We start from the raw sequence: 20,161 nt of genomic DNA, 5'->3' as shown, positions 1-20,161 counted from the left end.
AATTATGCAACCTTTCTACATCCATCAGGAAATCCGCACAGGGGTCTTCATGAATGTCTCCCAAGTTTTGAAAGTGTAATTTATTTATTTTTTAAAATATACGTATTACAACCCAAATGCAATTACAATACAAAATATTTTTTTAAACATATGGCATTACTACCTTGCTGTTGTGCAATTAAAACCAATATGCGAGAATATGTAAGAAAATGGTATAAATAGCAATTCCATAAGGCGAGCTGCTTAGCAGACCTGACATTTACAGGCTGGAGTGTTCACTACTTACAGTTTGAGAGTATGTGCACACGCTGCGGATCCGCAGCAGATTGGCCGCTGCAGATTCGCAGCAGTTTTTTATGAGTTTACAGTACCATGTAAACCTATGGAAAACAAAATCCGCAGTGCACATGCTGCGGAAAAAAACGCTCGGAAACGTAGCGTTGTTTATTCCGCAGCATGTCAATTCTGTGTGCGAATTCCGCAGCGGTTTACACCTGCTCCATAATAGGAATCCGCAGGTGTAAAACCGCTGGTGAAATCCGCACAAAATCCGCAGTAATTCCACAGGAAATCCGCAGTGCGGATTTACCAAAATCAGCCTGGAAAAATCTGTAGAGTAATCCACAGCGTGTGCACATAGCCTCATGGCTGCAGGTATCAAATTCCACATTGTTGCCTGTCACATTAGTGCAGCACCTGTTTACTTGGCCTGCACTTTGGCTATGGAGCATCAGGTGCAGGCTGCCCTAAAACCAGGGCTGTGGAGTCAGTGTCCATTTTGGTGGAGTTGGTATAAAATGGAGTGACGCTGACTCCTAAAATATATACCGTAATATATTTGTACAGTAGTTCAATGCAGTATGTGATGTAAATTTTTTCATAAGAATTCGGTAAAGTTATGAAATGTCCTATTCCTGATCTAAGGATCTAGGCTTTTAGTGGAAATGAATCTGTACTGCACTTTAGGTACATGCCCAGTAGTGAGGCAGTGCTGTTGAGTCGGGAGTCAGGAAAGGGAGGAGTCGGAGGTTTGTCTTACCAACTCCACAGCCCTGCCTAAAATAACCTGTATCTTCTGACAGTCATGGCAGCTTCTGTTTCTGAGCACTGGTCACAAATATATTTTGCATACACCTATTGGATTGTAAAAAGCCCTCAAAGTCTTGTGCCTCTGTTAGATTATTGACATTTTGCAAACTATTAATTCCCTATTCACTAATATTTTTTTTGATTAATTCATTAAAATGCTTGACCCAAAAAAACAAGTCACTGTTTTCTCTATGCACACAGCCGAGAACAGCATTGAAGGAGATGGTAAGTCCTGGTAAATGAGTCTGAATACACTGGAAATCAGGTCAATTGAAATAGGGACACTGTTGTATTATTAATCGTGCAGTCGCCTGCAACGATGTCTCGCCTGCACAAAGTCTGCCGAGGACAGATCAATAACGAGCGCAGATCATTTACTAAAACTAGGTTATGCCAATTAAACCCCACAATGCAAAAAGCGCCATCATTTTACACTGTGGTAAATTAACATTAGTTCTGCTGGTGTAAGCAGGTGATTATAAAATTGCAATCACAAATCATAAGCCAAAGGTATATTCACATGTAACAGTCATGTTGATTGTGTTTTGCTGCCTTTTTTCCCAAAACTTCAGCAAAGCCACCACATTTGGGAGCTTAAAGCAAATAATGTAACATGACAATGATGTATGAATAAATCCCAATTACAGCGGCTTCCTAGGCGTCGGGAGGTAAGTGTTAGGCCGGCATCACACTAGCGAGTTTTACGGATGTATGAGAGGTGCAGAAAATACGGATTGCATACGGTACAATGATTTCCTATGTCCCAGCTCCTATCTGCCGTATTTTACTGATCCATATTATACGGTCTTGTACGGCCGTAGAAAATCGCAGCATGCTGCGTTTGTCACCGCATTGCGCAAAAAATACACCAATGAAAGTCTATGGGGGTGAGAAAATTACGGCTTACACACGGACCATGCGTGTGACTTGCGAGAAATACGCACCGGTGTTCTATAGATAAGCCGGTAATTCAGTGCAGTGTACAGTAAAATCACACTGACAGAATAGAATAGAATAGGTAGAATAAATGTCTACACATAAAATAGGTATATATATATATATATATATATATATATATATATATATACAGTGCCCCAGAGTCCTGGTCGTTGCAGTACTGATGCTCCGCCGCTAAGGGGGGCTATGGTACGTCTGATGGCACTGAAGGAGTTCACCTGACCAGGTATCACAGACACCAATACACTTCACAGTCTGGCCTCCAGGGGGAGCTAAGGGTGCTATGTATTAGGCCACTCCTCACAATCTGGTAAAACTGGGGATTAGGTAGGAAGTTAGTTAGAAGCTGACTGGGTTGGAACCAGGCAACATCCTGTGGCAGAGGGTGTTGCAGGGGAAGATTCAGGGGGGTCCCTGTCAGGGGTGGGATCCTGACAGAGGCCTAGCGAACAGAGAGAACGTTACGGGACCGCGTCTGCACTTCATCGCGGCGGTACCCCAAGAAAGGACAAGAAGCGAGGTTTATTGTGCTGAGTGAGAAACAAGATCAACGCAACAAGGAGAATACCAGTAGGAGTCGTGCTGTAAGACGAGGCAACATCCTACTGAGGCGCGTAACCGGTGGCCGGAACGCCGAGGAAGTATAGAGCTCCAGGCCATACTTCAAACCTACGGCAGGACAGTCAGTTATAGGCGGGCTGTCTCACTCAAATCACCTAAGAAGACATAGGGGGCAACATTTGGAGAGGGGCGACTCTAGGGTCCCAGAAGACCTCCGAGCCTACCCGTCATACGGGTGCGTCCTAGCCATATCATCTGGGGGACGAAGCAGAACATCATAATCGAGTTGTGAGGGAACTTCAGAAACAGACACAACAGTTGTGGGGACTATCCCGTAAGCACAGCAGGGGAGGACCTCAACACACAAGCGCTAGAAGGTAGGCACAGATTTCCACCTGCAAAGGGAACTCTGGAGGTGCCATTGGACCGGCCGGACTTGCGCAGCCTGGTTAACCGTATTCCGGACTGAGAATCCTGAAGCCTTCAGTAAAGAGGTAAAGAGACTGCAACCTGGTGTCCTCGTTATTTACTGCGACCTGCTCCACATCATAACATCATCACCATACCTCCACCTTCATTGTATGCCCCTCAGCAGGGTCACGGACCGGGTCTAGCCACCGTGACAACCCCAGAACAGAGACTCAGAGGCCCGGTACCGGGTACCCCTCGGCCCTGCGGCAGTGGGGGCGCTACAACTATATATATATATATACACTCACCGGCCACTTTATTAGGTACACCATGCTAGTAACGGGTTGGACCCCCTTTTGCCATCAGAACTGCCTCAATTCTTCGTGGCATAGATTCAACAAGGTGCTGGAAGCATTCCTCAGAGATTTTGGTCCATATTGACATGATGGCATCACACAGTTGCCACAGATTTGTCGGCTGCACATCCCAAAGATGCTCCATACAAGGCAGGATGGATCCATGCTTTCATGTTGTTTACGCCAAATTCTGACCCTACCATCCGAATGTCGCAGCAGAAATCGAGACTCATCAGATCAAGCAACGTTTTTCCAATCTTCTACTGTCCAATTTCGATGAGCTTGTACAAATTGTAGCCTCAGTTTCCTGTTCTTAGCTGAAAGGAGTGGTACCCGGTGTGGTCTTCTGCTGCTGTAGCCCATCTGCCTCAAAGTTCGACGCACTGTGCGTTCAGAGATGCTCTTAGGCCTACCTTGGTTGTAACGGGTGGCGATTTGAGTCACTGTTGCCTTTCTATCAGCTCGAACCAGTCTGCCCATTCTCCTCTGACCTCTTGCATCAACAAGGCATTTCCGCCCACAGAACTGCCGCTCACTGGATTTTTTTTCTTTTTCGGACCATTCTCTGTAAACCCTAGAGATGGTTGTGCGTGAAAATCCCAGTAGATCAGCAGTTTCTGAAATACTCAGACCAGCCCTTCTGGCACCAACAACCATGCCACGTTCAAAGGCACTCAAATCACCTTTCTTCCCCATACTGATGCTCGGTTTGAACTGCAGGAGATTGTCTTGACCATGTCTACATGCCTAAATGCACTGAGTTGCCGCCATGTGATTGGCTGATTAGAAATTAAGTGTTAACAAGAAGTTGGACAGGTGTACCTAATAAAGTGGCCGGTGAGTGTATATATATATATATATATATATATACTAGATGTTTCCAGCCAGCTAACGCTCGGCACGCTCATTGCTATCTAATTAACACTGCTGGTGATTAAACTAAAGTAAATAATGACAACATTCAATGGCACTTACGCAGGTGGTACATTAACTTAAAATGAAGTTAATAACAATAATAATCATTAAATATCTGAATAATACTAAAAATACATTTTATTCACAGTGTAAAATCAAAAACAAACTGGATTCAGTAAGATGTGCGTTTTTTATTCATTCCATCATCTAAACAAATTTCATAACGAAACATAAATTAAGTAAAAATTACTCTGTAAACACAATTAAATGTATAGTCATTTTCGTCATTTTCAAAGATCTTTCCTTGACTTCTACCAGGTACAATTTAATATGTGGGGACGGGATTGTGTGTCATAATGTGGTGGGGGGTGGGATTATGTGTGGTAATGTGGTGGGAGGGCGGGATTATGTGTGGTAATGTGGTGGGGGGGCGGGATTATGTGTGGTAATGTGGTGGGGGGCGGGATTATGTGTGGTAATGTGGTGGGGGGCGGGATTATGTGTGGTAATGTGGTGGGGGGCGGGATTATGTGTGGTAATGTGGTGGGAGGCGGGATTATGTGTGGTAATGTGGATGGAGGCGGGATTATGTGTGGTAATGTGGTGGGGGGCGGGATTATATGTGGTAATGTGGTGGGGGGCGGGATTATGTGTGGTAATGTGGTGTGGAGACGGGATTGTGTGTGGTAATATGGTGGGACGGGATTATGTGTGGTAATGTGGGATTATGTGTGGTAATGTGGTGGGGGGCGGGATTATGTGTGGTAATGGGATGGGGGCGGGATTATGTGTGGTAATGTGGTGAGGGGTGAGATTGTGTGTGGTAATGTGGTGGGGGGATTATGTGTGGTAATGTGGTGGGGGGGCGGGATTATGTGTGGTAAGGTAATGTGGTGGGGGGGCGGGATTATGTGTGGTGATGTGGTGGGGGGCAGGATTATGTGTGGTGATGTGGTGGGGGGCGGGATTATGTGTGGTGATGTGGTGGGGGGCGGGATTGTGTGTGGTAATGTGGGGGCAGGATTGTGTGTGGTAATGTGGTGGGGGGGCGGAATTATGTGTGGTGATGTGTTGGGGGCGGGATTATGTGGTGATGTGGTGGGGTGGGATTATGTGTGGTGATGTGGTGGGGCGGAGCTACTGTGCAAGAGGGCGGGATTAGCAAGTGTGATGTGGGGTGCGGGATTATGTGTGGTAATGTGGTGGGGGGCGGGATTATGGGTGGTAATGGGGTGGGGGGCGGGAATATGGGTGGTAATGTATTATGGGTGGTAAAGGGGTGGGGGGCGGGATTATGGGTGGTGATGGGGTGGGGGGCGGGATTATGGGTGGTGATGGGGTGGGGGGAGGGATTATGTGTGGTGAAGGGGTGGGGGGGCGGGATTATGGGTGGTGATGGGGTGGGGGGTTTGGGATTATGGGTGGTGATGGGGTGGGGGGGGTTGGGATTATGGGTGGTGATGGGGTGGGGGGCGGGATTATGGGTGGTGATGGGGTGGGGGGGCAGGATTATGGGTTGCAGAGTTGCTGGTTCAGCTGATGTGGGTGGTGACCACTCCCACCATCCTTTAAATGGTCACCTGATGCATCAGCTGATTGTTGGTGATAGAGTTTCTCTATGGAAACCAGCCATGCAGTTGTAGCTCTCTGGTTGTCAGGACTCTGAACATTTTTTACCTTTTGTGCATTACTGCCCTTTTCCAAGATGGCGTCTTTGGTCTCATGTGCACTGTGTCTTCCTGCTATAAAACTCCACCCCTGCCTTCAGTCTGTGCTAGAGTATTCTGCCTTGCATCCAGCTCCTGACCTCTGATTACTCCCTGGCTATATACCTGCTCCTGTGAACCTGTGTGGAGATCCTGCTACTCTGCTCTGAGTTCCTGCTGCATACACCAGTTCCTGTAATCCTCCTTCATCTGCTGCTCGTGTTTACTTCCATCTGCATTTGCTGGACATGTAAGCGTTTGCTGCTCTGCAAAAACCTGAGACTATTAACCAGGCCTCCCTGGTGGAGCTAAGATATTATTTGAACTGCCTTATAAGCATATCTGTCTGTGTTTTGGACTAAGCAAGGACTTATTCGTGTCAAGTATCCTCAAGAATAATTGTGCTTCATAGACTTTCTGCGTGATTGCGTTTTCCTCTGAAGTTTCCTATAGACTGCTGAGCTGCATTTGATATTTGCACCAAGTGTTGTGGACTTGAGATTCTCTCTGCACCTGTTTGAATCACCGTGTGATAATATAGACTTTACCACTTATAAAACTGTGTCCTGTAGTTGTCTTGTTCCACGCAAAGAATCTCCTGAGTTATCCCCTATAATTATTACAGGATACTCTAGCTCAAAAAAAAAGGAGACTGCTGGAACAATGACTGCAGAAAGCAGACTAGAGCAGGTGTTTTCCATAATTAGATCACTGCAGAAAGATGTGGAAGGTCTGCAAAAGAAGTTTGGAAGCTTTGAACACAATCAACAAGTGTTTGGACAAACTTTGCAGGACTTAAGCAACCGCATGGCAGCCAAGGAAAACAAACTTGCGGGCATAGAGTCCCAGTATGGACGGGCTTTTCAGGACATAAGCACGCAAATAGCTGCACAAGTGACTTTACCCTCTGGGCAACCGCCACCAGCTAGCCCACCTAAGTTGCCCCATTCAGATTTAATGGTGATCGCGACAAATTTCGTGGCTTTGTGAATCAACTCAGCTGCTTCAGGCCTTTTCAGCCCCAAAGGGAAAACAGGCAACAGTCCTTAACAACCTCCTCTGGGCAATGTCAGCAGCAATAAAATTCACACTTGTGGTACTTCTCTCCTACATGAAAGTGGCCCAAGCAGTGGGAGATGGTGGCCTCCTCCATCAACAAGACAGGTCAGGAAATTTAACCTGGCCTGGGTCCACCTCCACTGTCGTCACGCTCCCACTACCCACCTGGGAAGGGCCATAGCTGGTGACCCTAAATCTTTGGACCACCTGATCTGCTGTGGCCCATGTGTCTTCACCGAATCCTGGCCTCCCCAGCCCGCAGTTTTAGCAAGTTGGATGGTGGCGCCCCTTTGAGAGATTCAGCCAATCCACTTCCCTCTGAGGCATCTCGATAAGCACCCTCCAGCTCTTTAGGGGACCCTTCGGGGGTTACCTTCATCCCACTAGGATGCCCGGTACCAGGCACCTGCACCATTTCCTCAGGGACTGTTTCAGCACTCCTTTGGCAGGCCTCTTTCTCAGCTCTTCGTCTGAAGACTTACTGGTCCAGCTCTAGGATGTCTTCCCAGGTATGTGGGTGCAGCAAGGTTTCTACATACCAGCCCTGCTGACACTCGCATTTCACAAATTCCACGATCTCCCATAGACGTAGATTGTGTAACCGTGAGGGTAAATATTTCCTCTTCACCACATCGTGGCTAACATAGACCTTGTACCCGATCCATTCCTCCTCAAGGAATTCATACCCCCTCCTGATGTCGACCTCGACAACTCGTCCGCGGGTATGGGACGCCTTGACTTATTCTCGCCATGCTGTGTTAGACTCTTTAAGCCACCCCTGCAGGAACAGATCAGTCCACTGCCGTTGCTCGAATAAACTCATAGAGGAGGACGTGCAGCTAGCCATAGCGGCTTGTAGATGGGGTGACTCTTGACCGGTGGGGTACTCATAATGTCCCGCTCTATCCCCCTCCAGTTAATAAACGGGGCCTTGCTATGGCTTGCTATGGCCGGATCTCAACTCAGGCTCAACCGCTGCTGCTCCTCTTTCCTGAACCTTCTCAATAAGGGCCGATACCGGGACCAACCATGACGGAGCGCGCTCGTCCTCCTTCTCTGGATGCACCGCTCTCACACCCTCTCGGGTATTCTCGGTCAATGAAGTCTCACCCTCTGACATCACCTCCAGTTCATTGCCCACATCCATTTGCGGCACTGTCTTCCACTGGACCAGCAGCGGCAGCGGCATCAGGAGTTCCTGAGCAGTTCCTGATGTGTGACAGCTTCCTGCTGTGGCCCAAGGGGTGACAATCTCTGACATCCCCATCTGATCATTAGTGTCCATTGAACTATCTCATCCGCTCCATGCCTTTTCCACTGAAGCCTCACCTCCCCGCTTCTTACTCCTCATATGCGACCTGGAAAATGGCGCAGAACACTTCCCAGTGATGCCCTTTTTGCGTGCCTAATTTTTGCCTTTTTCTAGGCGGCTCCGCCTTCAGCCATGCCCCCTTCCATTGCAATCTTCCACTCAGTGGGTCGCGCCTCAAATTGTGCCGTGCCCTTCTCCAGAACATACCTCCCATTCCAGACTGACTTCTGGTCACTTGGCCTGTTCTCCTTCTGGCCGTCACTCGTGGGGGCTCAACATCTTTTTGCGCTCTTGGGCTCCGTCCATGCCCACGACTGGCAGCGTTTCTTCTTCTCTTCACTGCCGCCGTCGCCATCTTGGATCCATGCTTCAGGCCGCCATCCTGGGCCCCATGTATTCTGGTGCTCTTCCATCTGCATCATGAGTCATATCTTTCCCGCTTTCTTCGTACAAAGCACTTGCATCCGTCTGGCTGCTTCAAATGTATGATGCACAAGCGAGGTAGTCATGGGCGAGCTTCTGTTCCCACTCACTTTGGCATCCTAAACACATTTCGTGTCCCAGTCCCAGAGTGCTGCTGTGTGTGAGGTGCATCACACTTACTATAGAGCTGCAGGCCTCTTCTTCCTGAGTCCAGGAATCCCTCTTCTGGAACTAGAGCAGCAATTACTTCTGGAGACACAAGGTTCATAAAAACAACCAAACCTTTACTTGGTGAATAGCAGTATTTACAGGCCGATGTAGAGGATAAGGCCCAACGAGTTTCATCTTCATCTTCATCTTTCATCTTCATCTTTCATACAGATCCTGGATAAAACTTCAGCCCTGGTTCTCGGTATAGGTAGAACGTCCCTCTGACTGGCTTCTCTAGCCCTAGAAGTCTTCTCCACCACTAGAAGTATATTTAGATTGCAATACCTTCCGCCCAATGTAATCTGAGTCCATCTTTCCCTGTAGTTTCACAGACTGAGTTCGCCCCAGGCCCCCGACGTCCATCTTGAGGTTGCCCCAGGCCATTAAACGGAGTCACACGGAAGGGTATTTTCGTCAATCCACTGTCCCAAGTATTAGGTCCACATTGTCCATAGCAATCTCTCGACTTACGCCTGCTACTTCACACACTGCTCTCCACACACTTACTGACTCTGTCACTTCCTGGACTTGCCACTAACTCTCAGTTCCCCGTAATAAAGTGGTCCGACCATTCCAATTAACCATATCTAAACTAACTGCAGCCACAGTGGGTATCATCCTTTTATAACATATATAAATATCAAATGCATTTAACTCTTGGAGTGTCAGGGAGCAAACCACCAGCCCCCACCACTGCTACATTCGGACAGCATTAAAAAACATCATTTGTGGAAACCGAAGCTACACAACTACAGGGCTGACTACTGAGCCGCTGGTTCACATTATCGACATGGCTTTGTTCTGACAGGTCACACTGACTTATGATGGGATCCATCAGACTTCTTAAGGGGTTCTGTTCTTTTTGACAGAAAGGAAAGAATTGCTGACTACTAATTTCTTGAGGACAGACACACAGGAAGGCCAACAAGGTAGAAAAATACATTGATGTGAACTGGGACAGAGAAATTGGGGTGCTAGGTACTGTAATTATCAACACCAGAGATGACGATAAATCTCCCGTGTTCAGGTCTGGTGTGGACAGTACGGGGTCGTTATTCTCCATCTTGAATGCCTTTTCTCCCCCCAAGCAGTGGAGATTTTGATGCTGCAATGGAGCCTTGTCCTGCACAACAATCCTGGTTTTCTAGAAAGACGCAGACTTTTTCCTGCTCTACTGCAAGAAGAAAGAGTCTTCTAATCACTGGCAGAAGGTTTGGGATGTGATTGTGATCCATCTTCAACCCCAAAAGGTCCAATGAGCTCCTGTGTAATGATCTCAACCATAGCAGCGCCCATTTCTACCTCGCTGGGGATCTGAGGGGAAATGGATGTTTGTGCCCAGTACTGATCAAGCCACAGCCTGCCCATCTGCTCCGTCTAGAGTCGCTCTCATCTTATCAGTCCATAAAACCTGTGAACAATCTGTATCAGAATTTTTTTTGGCCCAGTCCAGACGTTTCCACTTCTGTGTCTCGCTCAGTGGTGGTCAGGCTCAGCGTCGTCATCTCGACTGTGTTTCTGATCACTGAACACCCTGTGCTTCTGTGTCTTGTTCAGTGGTGGTCGAGCTCGGCCTCATCACTTTGGCCATGGCTATGAGCACTGAATACCTTGTACTTCTGTGTCTTGCTCGGTGGTGGTTGGGTTCAGCCTTCTCACCTCAGCTGTGTCTCTGGGCACTGAACACTTTGTACTTCTGTGCTTCTATGTCTTGCTCAGTGGTGGTCAAGCTTGGCCTACTCACCTCGACCGTGTCACTGTGCACTGAACACCTTGTACTTCTTTGCCTTGCTCAGTGGTGGTCGAGCTGGCCTCATCAATTTGACCGTGTCCCTGAGCACTGAACACCTTGTACTCCTATGTCTTGCTCAGTGGTGGTCAGGCTCGGCCTCCTCACCTCGTTCTTGTCTCTGAGCACTGAACACCTTGTACTTCTAGGTCTTGATCGGTATTGGTCGAGTTCGGCCTCCTTACCTCGGGCATGTCTCTGAGCACTGAACACATTGCACTTCTGTGTCTTTCTCAGTGGTGGTTGGGCTCAGACTCCTCATCTCAGCCATATCTCTGAGCACTGAACACCTTTTACTTCTGGGTCTTGTTCGGTGGTGGTCGAGTTCGGCCTCCTTACCTTGGGCTTGTCTCTGAGCACTGAACACATTGTACTTCTGTATCTTTCCCAGTGGTGGTCGGGCTCAGCCTCCTCACCTCAGCCATGTCTCTGAGCACTGAGCACCTTGTACGTCTGGCCTCCAAGGAGGAGTATGACAGCACTGGAGGATAATGGCTTCATAGTCGCTTCACATTTGATTCTTCTCAAATCTTTGGCAGTTTATTTGTGGCTTTTATATACATTTTTACAAAGGTGAATAAAACTTCTGAGTCATGATCCAAGACACAGCAATTATGATCAGTGGGGTCCAACATTTAGGATGATCACTAAGAAGCTCACTGCAGAGTAACGTCAAGTGTGGTCGAAGGGCACTCTGCAGGGTAATATCAGTAGGTGATGCAATGCTTTATCAGTGCTGAATCCCCTTCATTTTCAAGATTGTTCAGGGTCCCATAGGTCAGAACCCCACCAATCATAGTCTGATAACCTTCCACTTACTGATGCCAAATTAAAGGGGGTTATCTGATATTCCAGATGACCAGATGGTCACAGAGTACTAAGCCAATGAAGCGTAAAATGAAAATCTTCTGAATGATCAGAAATTGGATTAAAATAATTTCTCTATATGTTACAAAACAGTAAGAATTATGAAGAATTCCTTATCTCTGTCGTGTACAATTTGCAGCTCTAATCTATCTGTCTTTCCAGCATGTTTTCATGCATTTCATTCTGCGGTTTGAACAATCTCCACACAATATCTTTGCACACTGTGGCAGAATATTAACATTTCCTCTTGTGTTTCACACTGAAACCTTCTTCGCTTCTCCCTTTTCTAAATTATCATAAGATAATCTGTAGTTTTTTCTTGACTGAAAAAAAGAGAAATGTAGACATTTTTGCAAATTCATTAAAAAAGAAAAACCGAAATATCACACGGTCATAAGTATTCAGACTCCTTGCTCAGACACTCATATTTAAGTCACATGCTGTCCATTTCCTTGTGATCCTCCTTGAGATGGTTCTACTCCTTCATTGGAGTCCAGCTGTGTTTAGTTAAACTGATAGGACTTGATTTGGAAAGGCACAAACCTGTCTATAAAAGACCTCGCAGCTCACAGTGCATGTCAGACCAATTAAGAATCATGAGGTCAAAGCAACTGGCCATGGAGCTCAGATGCAGAATTGTGGCAAGGCACAGATCTCGCCAAGGTTACAACAGAATTTCTGCAGTATTCAAGGTTCCTAAGAGCACAGTGCATGTAGAAAAGCCGCGGACACACCATCACGTGTTTCTCAACACAAGCAATAAATAGCCAGGTCTTTCACCGAGAAGGAACAACCACGGGAAGGGCAGCATCCAATAAAGGAAAACCACCTATGCCAAAACATGGTATCCATCCACAGACAGCTGTTTCGGGGTATTTGCCCCTCATCAGTGTGGAGTAGGAAACTGGCTATTAGGAGCAGTGCCTAGTGAAAAGACTATAAACATAAGGATGAATGACCTCGGGGAGATCAAAACATCCAACACCGCGGAGACACCGTCACGTGTTTCTCAACGCAGTGATCCAGAACACTGCCCCCATCCCTAAAGGGAAATATGCAAATGCATGTAGAAAAGCCACGTAGACACCATCACGTGTTTCTCAACGCAAGCAATAAATAGCCAGGTCTTTCACCGGGAAGGAACAACCACGGGAAGGGCAGCATCCAATAAAGGAAAACCACCTATACCAAAACATGGTATCCATCCACAGACAGCTGTTTCGGGGTATTTGCCCCTCATCAGTGTGGAGTAGGAAACTGGCTATTAGGAGCAGTGCCTAGTGAAAAGACTATAAACATAAGGATGAATGACCTCGGGGAGATCAAAACATCCAAAACCGCGGAGACACCATCACGTGTTTCCCAAGGCAGTGATCCAGAACACTGCCCTCATCCCTAAAGGGAAATATGCAAATGCATGTAGAAAAGCCGCGGAGACACCATCACGTGTTTCTCAACGCAAGCAATAAATAGCCAGTTCTTTCACCGGGAAGGAACAACCACGAGAAGGGCTGCATTCAATAAAGGAAAACCACCTATGCCAAAACATGGTATCCATCCACAGACAGCTGTTTCGGCGTATTTGCCCCTCATCAGTGTGGAGTAGGAAACTGGCTATTAGGAGCAGTGCCTAGTGAAAAGACTATAAACATAAGGATGAATGACCTCGGGGAGATCAAAACATCCAACACCGCGGAGACACCATCACGTGTTTCTCAGCGCAGTGATCCAGAACACTGCCCCCATCCCTAAAAGGATCCCTAAGAGCACAGTGGCCTCCATATTCCTTAAATGGAACAAGTTTGGAACCACCAGAAGTCATCCTAGACCTGGCCATCTAGCCAAACTGAGCACTCATGGGAGAAGAGTCTTGGTGAGAGAGGTAAAGAAGAACCCCAAGATCACTGTGGCTGAGCTCCAGAGATGCAGTAGGGAGATGGGAGAAAGTTCCACAAAGTCAACTATCACTGCAGCCCTCCAGCATTCGGGCCTTTATGGCAGTGTGGCCCAACGGAAGCCTCTCCTCAGTGCAAGACATATGAAAGGCCGCATAGAGTTTACTAAAAAAGCACATGAAGGACTCCCAGACTATGAGAAATAAGATTCTCTGGTCTGATGAGACGAAGATAGACCTTTTTGGTGATAATTCTAAGCGGTATGTGTGGAGAAAACCAGGCACTGCTCATCACCTGCCCAATACAATCCCAACAGTGAAACATGTTGGTGGCACTGTAAGAAGGTGGCAGTGACACTCATGTGCTTCCTCTCTCCTGGACACTAAGCACATATTGTCACGTGTGGCACCCTGACAGTTATTCATGTTAACTAATGCTAATGTAATGTGTGATTCCCTAATGTTCATTAATGTGTGTCACGTATTGTAATGTGATGCATTTGTTATATACTGGGTGTAAGCTTAGGGACAGTATAGGACCATAGAGGGATTAGAATAGAGGGGGCACTTTAGAGATAAATAGGATAGATAAGACTATGAGTTTAGGCACAGGCAGCAAGGAGTTAAGTAGATGGTAGGGGCACAGAGAAGAGCAGCACAGAGCAGGGAGATATAGGACAGACACTTCCTGGTTCTGTTAGGCACCCCTGCAGTCTGCCCAAGAGGCAAAACGCATGCAGTGTGACAGTTAGTGTGTATTTCCACGGTCAGGAAACGCTGCGTGTTTGACGCTGTGTAGAGCCGCAGCCTCAAACATGCAGCGTCCTGATGTTACAGCATAGTGGAGGGGATTTCATGAAATCCTGTCTCCACTATGCGTTAAAACATTCATGCGGCAGACCCGCGTAAACGGACATGCGGCGCGTCTTTTCAGAACGCAGCATGTCTGTTTACAATGCAGCGTCGCTCCGTCGCCACACCGTAAATTACCCATATATAATCATCGCATCTAATGATTAGTCACATGCGTAGTAACAGCGTAAACGCAGCTTACTATGCATGTCTCCTAATTTTCATGTGGGCTTACCTGTCCCGCCGCTGGAAGTCCCGCGTCCACTGCAGTTCTCGCGATAACTTATCTTATCGCGAGAACTGCCGTGCACGTGACCGGGGATTATCTCCGGTCACTAGGCTGGTTCTCACAATCAGCTGATCAGCTGATTGTGAGAACGCTGCAGTGTAGGTGATCGCTGGAGAGTTCTCCAGCGATCATCTACTAGCCCTGCTTTGTCTGGATGTCAGGCATCCAGATGTAGCAGAGCTGGACTCGTCTTGGGACTGTAATAATTATAGGGGATAACTCAGGAGACTCTTTGCGTGGAACAAGACAACTACAGGACACAGTTTTATAAGTGGTAAAGCCTATATTATCACACGGTGATTCAAATATGTGCAGAGAGAAACTCAAGTCCACAACACTTGGTGTAAATATTAAACGCAGCTTAACAGTCTATAGGGAACTTCAAAGGAAAATGCAATCACGCAGAAAGACTATGAAGCACAGTTATTCTTGAGGAAACTTGACACGAATAAGTCCTTGTTTTAGTCCAAACACAGATAGATATGCTTATAAGGCAGTTCAAGCAATGTCTTATCTCAACCAGGAAGGCCTGGGTGATAATCTCAGGTTTAAGCAGAGCAGCAATAGCTTACATGTCCAGCAAATGCAGATGGAAGTAAACACAAGCAGCAGATGAAAGAGGATTACTGGAAACTGGTGTATGCAGCAGGAACTCAGAGCAGAGTAGCAGGATCACCACACAGGTTCGCAGGATCACCACACAGGTTCACAGGAGCAGGTATATAGCCAGGGAGTCACCAGAGTCAGGAGCTGGATGCAAGGCAGAATACTCTAGCACAGACTGAAGGCTGGGGTGGAGTTTTATAGCAGGAAGACACAGTGGACATGAGACCAAAGACGCCATCTTGGAAAAGGGCAGTACTGCACAAAAGGTAATAAAAATGTTCAGAGTCCTGACAGGGACATCCGTTATTAAGGACTACGTCGAACTCAGGGAGTATACTGTTGGTTTATTATTTTTCTTTTTGTTTAGGAGACGAGGGCTTCGCTTGGATTACCAATAAAATAAAAATATGGTCAAAACTGTGTGGTGTTTTATTTCATTAAAATACTTTATTCTGCATGTGTGTGTGTTTTATTAACCCTTTCACTACTATAGAATTAGTAATGGTAGGTATCTTAGTGACGCCTCTTCATTACTAAGCCGGCTTAATGTCACCTTAAAAAGGTGACATTAACCCCTTATTACCCCATATCCCACTGCTACAGGGGAGTGGAAAGAGAGAGGCTAAGCACCAGAATTGGCGCATCTTACAGTGTTGAGTGCCTTGGCAGTGCCGGGTGTTGAGGCAAGACTCACGTGAGTTTCTCACATGTGTGATTCCGGCCTAATCCTTTATGAAAGGGAACCTGTCACCCCCAAAATCGAGGGTGAGCTAAGACCACCAGCATCAGGGGCTTATCTACAGCATTCTGTAATGCTGTAGATAAGCCCCCGATGTATCCTAAAAAGATGAGAAAAAGAGGTTAGATTATACTCACCCAGGGGCGATCCCGGTCCAGTCCGATGGGTGTCGCGGTCCTGTCCGGCGCCTCCCATCTTCATCAGATGACGTCCTCTTCTGGCCTTCACGCTGCGACTCCGGCGCAGGCGTACTTTGTCTGCCCTGTTGAGGGCAGAGCAAAGTACTGTAGTGAGCAGGCGCCAGGCCTATCTGACCTTTCCCGGCGCCTGTGCACTGCAATACTTTGCTCTGCCTGCAACAGGGCAGACAAAGTACACCTGCTCCGGAGCCGCAGCGTGAAGACCATAAGAGGACATCATCCTATCAAGATGGGAGGCCCCAGACCGGATGGGAGGCCCCGGAGTCGCTCCCATCGGATCGGACCGCCCACCCAGGTGAGTATAATATAACCTTTATTTCTCATCTTTCAGGATACATCGGGGGCTTATCTACAGCATTACAGAATGCTGTAGATAAGCTCCTGATGCCGGTGAGCTTAGCTCACCGTCCATTTTGGGGGTAACAGGTTCCCTTTAAAGGGAACCCGTCACCCCCCCAGGCGTTTGTAACTAAAAGAGCGACCTTGGGCAGCACTAATGCTGCATTCTAACAAGGTGGTTCTTTTAGTTCTTGTTCCTGCCACTGCTGAAAGAATCGTTTATCAAATTTGTCCCTCATATCTTGAATTCGTCCAGGGGGCAGGTCTAAACCCCCCTAACACAGACACACCACAGCCGTCAGTTAATTCCTCATGTTTATAGGGCGCCTCCTCCTCAGCGTTATTGAATTTTTGCGCTGTGATCTTAGGCCTTGGGCATGTGCAGTTAGCGCTGCCTGTCCACCGTCCCCTTGGGGTATATTTCCACTGTTAGGATTGCATCAGGATTTGATGCAGGTAAAATCTGCACCAAATCTGCACCTGAGGTCACTGGCAGGTCACCTGCGTTTTTGATGCGTTTTTACATGCGTTTTTGATGCGTTTTTCATGTGTTATTTTCATGCGAATTTGTGTGTTTTTGTAAGCTAAATAAAGATATACCAAAAAAAGAATTGTGTAATTTCTTGTCCAACCTCTTCATTTACATACTCTATTGAAGAATAATGTTTACACACACAGACTGATAGATGATAGATAGATATGTGATAGATAGATGATAGATAATAGATAGATCTATCGTATTTATCAATCGTATCTATATCGTATCTATTGTGGTGCGGTAACCCATGTTACAGCCAGTGGGCGCTGTGTGTGTGCTTCAGGATGCGCTTGGAGGCATACACTGTGTTCCAAATTATTATGCACAAAGAGTTTAGGAGTGATAAGGTTAGAATTTTTTTGTTTGTCATTTAAACTCATTGATGGTGATGTGTGTCAGGGCTCTTTATATCACTGAAAGCAATTGCAGATACCTGTGCAAATTAGTTTTGCAGGTGTGTCCAAATAAAGGCAAGACTACTTAAGAAGGCTGTTCCACATTATTAAGCAGCCTACATTTTTTGCCAAAATGGGAAAGAAAAAGGATGTGTCGGCTGCTGAGAAGCAACAAATTGTGGAGTATTTAGGTCAAGGCATGACTACAATCAACATTGCCAAGACACTTCATCGTGATCATCGCACAATCAAGAAGTATGTAGCTGATTCCCAGCACACACGTGTGCGTGCTGATAAGGAAAAATTGAGGACTCTTTCCAACAGGCAATTGCGTAAGGTTAAAAGAGCAGCTGCAAAAATGCCTTGTCATAGCAGCAGACAAGTTTTTGAAGCTGCTGGTGCCTCCAACGTCCCCAGAACAACAAGATGCAGGGTCTTTCAGAGGTTTGCAGCTGTGCGTAAGCCATCCTGTCGACCACCTCTATCCACTGCACACAAGCAGAAACGGCTCCAGTGGGCCAAACGATACATGAAGACTGACTTCCAAACTGTTTTGTTCACCGATGAGTGCCGTGCAACGCTCGATGGTCCAGATGGATGGAGTGGAGGATGGCTGGTTGATGGACACCCCATGAAAACACGGCTAAGGCGCCAACAAGGAGGAGGTGGAGTAATGTTTTGGGAATCATGGGGAGAGAGATTGTCGGCCCCTTTATGATCCCTGAAGGGGTAAAGATGAACTCCATAATCTATGTGGAGTTTCTAAAACAACACTTCCTGCCATGGTTCAAGAGGAAGAACCGTGCTTTCCGCAGCAAGATCATTTTCATGCATGATAATGCACCGTCTCATGCTGCAAAAAAAACATCTGCATCTCTGGCTGCTATGGGCATAAAAGAGGACAAACTTATGGTGTGGCCACCATCTTCCCCTGACCTCAACCCCATTGAGAACCTCTGGAGCATCATCAAAAGGAGTGTCTATGATGGCGGGAGGCAGTTCACATCTAAGCAACAGCTCTGGGAGGGTATTCTGTCCACATGCAAAACAATTGAAGCAGAAACCATCCAAAAACTGACAAATTCAATGGACGAGAGAGTTCAGAAGTTTCTTTCGAACAAGGGGTCCTATGTGCAAATGTAACATCACCTAGAATAAAGTTCTTTTCACTTGAAAACTGTTTGATTTATTTTTGTAATAAGCTGATAATGCTTATAACTTCACAGTTGACAATTTTTTGTTCAAAATTAAAAAAAAGGTTGAAAACTCTGCTGTGCATAATAATTTGGAACATGCATTTTGAGTGTTTATTTTTTTTAAAAAATACTGTTTTCATAGGCAGCTTGATCCAAAACATTGCAATTATACTAGAATAGTAGATGACTGGAAAATAACAATGACTGCAATTCAGATAGGTAATTTAGAGAAAATATGAGGAAATATTATTTGCATAATAATTTGGAACACAGTGTAATTATGGTGATGAGACAAAGTCTGGCAAGATTGTAAATGGCCGGTATGTGTCACAGAGGTGCTCTGCGCTGTAAGCCCAAAATGATATGGTTATGCTGGGACTTATAGTTCCACAAGAGTTTGTTGTGTTTACTTATAAGGGCGGGCTTATAGGGTTAGCTGGTGAGCTGGGCGGTACTGGCTAACCACACACACACTCCCATCTAGGGGAGTGGTTACAACCATATAATGTGACTGAGGTCTGGTCACATGGGTCAGAGTGTATGGATCTGTTTGGTCCATGTGCAAGGTCCTGTACGATCGGTGTTGGAAGCTCCTGTGAGTGGAGTCTTCCTGGAAGCACCTGAGAGACCGTGGACTTGGTCTGTGTTGGAAGCTCCTGTGAGTGGAGACTTCCTGCAAGCGCCTGGTGAAAGTGTGAGTCCTGAACGCTCAGGGTGTTGGATTGTCCTGGGATGGACTGGAGTCCTGCAAGCACCTGGTGTGTTGTGAATTAGACTTTTTGGCTCCCTCTTGTGGTCACTAGTGATATGACACTTTGATTTTCCATCCCTTGCTTGGTACCCACCTGGCCTCGTTAGTCCAGGGGTGTAGCTATTTGAACTTCCTGGATTTTCAGTCTGGTGCCTGGCATCGTTGTAATCAGATCCTTCTGTTTGCTCCTATCTGCTGGTCCTGTTTCTTTGCAAAATTAAGCTAAGTCTGCTTTCTTGTTTTTGGTTATTTTCTGTGCTCTTATTTTAGGTCCAGCTTGTACTAAATGTGATTCCTTATGTTGCTGGAAGCTCTAGGGGGCGGATGTTCTCCCCCCCGTGCCGTTAGACGGTTCAGGGGTTCTTGAATATTCCGCGTGGAGTTTTTGTGAGGGTTTTTGCTGACCATATAAGTCATCTTCCTATATTCTGCTATTAGTTAGCGGGCCTCTCTTTGCTAAAACCTAGTTCATTTCTTGCGTTTGTCTTTTCTTCTTACCTCACCGTTATTATTTGTTGGGGGCTTCTATCCAACTTTTTGGGGTATTTCCTCTGGAGGCAAGAAAGGTCTTTCTTTTCCCTGCTAGGGTTAGTTAGTTCTCCGGCTGGCGCGAGACGTCTAGAATCAACGTTGGTACGTTCCCCGGCTGCTGTTATTTGTGTGCTAGGTTCAGGTATATGGTCAGCCCAGTTACCACTGCCCTATGA

General features: G+C 46.6%; 1 protein-coding gene across 1 annotated transcript in view; it reads right to left on the bottom strand.

Moving 5' to 3' along the window:
* Positions 1-20,161, bottom strand: part of LOC143798623 (protein kinase C theta type-like) — a 1,028,586-nt gene that overhangs the window by 19,973 nt on the left and 988,452 nt on the right. The gene's annotated exons all lie outside the window — the stretch shown is intronic.

Source organism: Ranitomeya variabilis, chromosome 1 (genome assembly GCF_051348905.1).
Source record: "Ranitomeya variabilis isolate aRanVar5 chromosome 1, aRanVar5.hap1, whole genome shotgun sequence".
NCBI lineage: Eukaryota > Metazoa > Chordata > Amphibia > Anura > Dendrobatidae > Ranitomeya > Ranitomeya variabilis.
The sequence above is the reverse complement of the archived record's forward strand: the minus strand, read 5'-3'. Positions and strand labels throughout refer to the sequence as shown.